Below are 3,300 nucleotides of genomic sequence, written 5' to 3' on the forward strand. Positions count from 1 at the left end.
TCATAATTTAGATACTTTTAATATGAGTGTTTCTATATAATATAAAAGTTTTTTATTTACACGAAGGGCGAAAGTTTGTCACAAAAGACTAGATGAAAGCCCATTATTAGTAATGGTGGAAGAAAGGATAGGTCGAGGGTTCAGATGGAGTTGATTGGGTTTTATAGGATTCCCAAATTTCTTGGTGTAGATTCCTGTTGCTAGCAGCGTGGGTATATATACTAGTTGGGTGTCTATCTTGTTAAAAAAAAATTAAAGTCTTGTTCGCCGGTAATTTAAACCTCTGGTTAAGACAATACAGTGGAGGTTCGTGATAGCCAAATTAACAATTTGTGATGTATGAGAGTTATTAACATTGTAGAGACGTCAATGTTCGGTCTACGTATGTGTTGCCCCAGTGAGCAGCTTTAATCAAGTTAGGCCCTGATTATGGTGTTATATATTCTGAAAATTAATGCATAGTCTATTTCCTGCTGACAGTCTGCCAGAAACTTATTACATTATTGCGCAAAAAACTTTCTGTAAATAATGTTCTGATTATTTAGAAAAAATATATGAATGTGATGATTTCAATGGCTTTTGACTTTAAATAAGGTTAGAAGCGATTAGGTTAGTATAATTTGCTGTAACACTTCTACAAATATCAAATTATATTATATGATTATATAACAATATGATTTTTCACATTTCTACGTGGTCTAGGAAATTGATAATTTTTATTGTTGACAGAAACATGAATAATTACTGTCGATAAAAGCATGGTGAATATTTTATATATTTGCAAAAATATCTAGCAAAATACAGTTATTCCGTTACATATATTAACAAAACCAATAATTACAATGTATGTAACTAACAATGCATCATTAAAGAAAGATAATTAAATCTAATTTTTACTATCTCAACCGCATACCATTTCATTGAAGAAATTAATAAGGTCATATCTTTGTGGTATGTATTATAAATGAGTAGATTAATACATATGCAGATAATGATGCGAACCAATGGCCAATAATAAAATAGCAATAGAAAGATAAATAACATGCTTCAGTCAACAAAAGCATAATAGGATAATGTTTTTTATTATAAGTATGTATCATAGAAACAAATAAAGTGGGTTGACAGAAGAAAACAAAAACTCAACCTGGGTCAATTTGCTTCTTTCAGTCGGAATAACTTCGTTATCTTATCTGGTCGCACATTTTACCATTCTACGTTCACGGACTGTTAACAAATATTTTTATATATCAAAGATAGATATGGGGTGTCCCAAAAGAAAGTTTAGTTTAGCGCGTTTACTTAGCGTATTGATTAAAAAGTCTATTGAAAAAATGTATATTGATTCGTTTGAATGTAAACTTTAACATAAATTTCATCTTCAAAAAAGTAATAGCCGATTGTTTTTTGCATTGACATCGCAGGTGATATATCTATAGGCTGAATAAGGATTTTCTGACGCTTTACTTTTGAATTTACAAAATGACTCTCATCCGAAAACAAATTCGTTATATAAAATAGTTCGATTTGAGAGGTCAAGCCTCCGACTGCCTTTCTTTCTGCAATGATCTATGCACTATTTAAAATTGATCGGGGTTTTAATAAATTATTTCGAAAGGGAACGAGGCCCCCTTTCGCCTATAATTTCCGTTAGAGAGGTAATTATTGATGATATTAAATAAGTCCCTACAATTTTATTGAAAAAATGTATTTTAGCGGGCCGCTGTCAAGCTAAATACAGCATACAATAAATATTAGTGTAAATACAGTGAATAACATCGCTTACAAAATGAAGAATAATACGTTAAATTCACTCAAGGAAACCCTTCTACATAAAAAGTGGGTGATGAATCTTGACAATCTTGATATTGGCTCTATTCGAGACCAAATATACGATATGTATAAGAACAGTAAGTACACAAACTATTTTATCGATATAAATATAATTTAATAAAATTATTTTAGAGAAAATTGTCTGTCTGGAAAGTATACATAAAAGAGTTAGGGACATGCAGCTTTTTGAGGGATATAAGATATCCTTTTATACACTCTTACAGGGCATAGGATTTAAATAGTGTAATAATAACCCTCGGAGAGAAATGGAACTTCTGGACATTGCCAAGGAAGATAAACTATTTGAATTTGTGTATCTTGATGAAACTTGAATATTTCAAAATGACTCATTGTGGCACTCTTGACAAGACTGTAACAAAAAAATGTAAAGACAACAAGAATTGATGGAAAAAGGTAAAAGTTACAATATAATTCGATTAGGTTCTGTTGGTCATTATATTTATTAACCATTAATTGCAGATATATTGCTGGTTAATAAGAATATTCCATCAAAAATTGTTCGGATATGTGGAAGGAAGCATTGTCAACCATAACACCTTCGGATTGAATGAACTTGATAAGACATACAGAGGAAGTAATTGATAAATGGTGGAATCGTGAACATGTTTTAAACAGATTAGAAATTAACAGTTTAGTGATTGAATTGGACAATGAGTGGGAAAATGAAAGTGACTGAAGGAAACTTTCAGGATATGTGATAATGATATGCAATGCTGGAAATTCCTGAGAGAGAGTGATGCGAGTGTAAACAACTAAAGATATGCACATAATTAATTGAATATAACTCTAGAAAATTGTATTGTAGGACGTAAAAGGTTTGTATGCACAGATATGATTGTAATTGTTCGGAATTAAACGTGAGTATTAGGTTAGAACGTATGAGGAGAGAATGAATGTTTTGTAGATATGGTAAATGCATTATAGATAATTCAGTGATTAATTTTATGAAGAATGGTGTGTGTACACAATGAATGTAGCAGAAGGAATAAAATATACAGTGATACTACATAAAAATACGCGCCTAGAAACTCTACCTCATGGGTGTTGTGTAAAAGAGTCCAATATAAACAAAACAGATCTAACCTAAAATTATTATACCTGTGTTCTTAATTAAGTTTTAAGTCCTTCTATAATATATGTCTTAAATGTACTATATTGTTAAAATAAATTATATTTGATAACATTTTTGTCAGTTGTTTTATTTAGATTAAAATTTTCTTGTATGTCAAAGCTAAACTGACCTGAAACTCAGAGTTGATGCGGCAACACTGCAATGTTTCGACGTCACAAATATCCATGACGCATTACTAAAAAACTTTGAATAAACTATAAATGTTTGTATAATATTGATCTGTAATCTAATATTAACAACAGAATCCGGACATAGCTTAGGAATTGGAGTAGTGGTCTTGGAATATGTAGACTTACATTTTAGTAATGCCGTCTTAT

The 3,300-nt window shown here is 30.6% G+C and overlaps 1 long non-coding RNA gene across 1 annotated transcript; it reads left to right on the forward strand.

Annotated features, from left to right (window-relative positions):
- Nucleotides 1-1,756: 1,756 nt before the first annotated feature.
- Nucleotides 1,757-2,967, forward strand: LOC143196061 (uncharacterized). The gene is made up of 3 exons (XR_013005654.1): nucleotides 1,757-1,907; nucleotides 1,963-2,244; nucleotides 2,311-2,967. It is a non-coding gene; the product is annotated as an uncharacterized LOC143196061 (long non-coding RNA).
- Nucleotides 2,968-3,300: the final 333 nt, after the last annotated feature.

The sequence above is a fragment of the Rhynchophorus ferrugineus genome, unplaced genomic scaffold (genome assembly GCF_030347505.1).
Source record: "Rhynchophorus ferrugineus isolate W39M unplaced genomic scaffold, kcgeb_rfMv2 rfM4, whole genome shotgun sequence".
NCBI lineage: Eukaryota > Metazoa > Arthropoda > Insecta > Coleoptera > Curculionidae > Rhynchophorus > Rhynchophorus ferrugineus.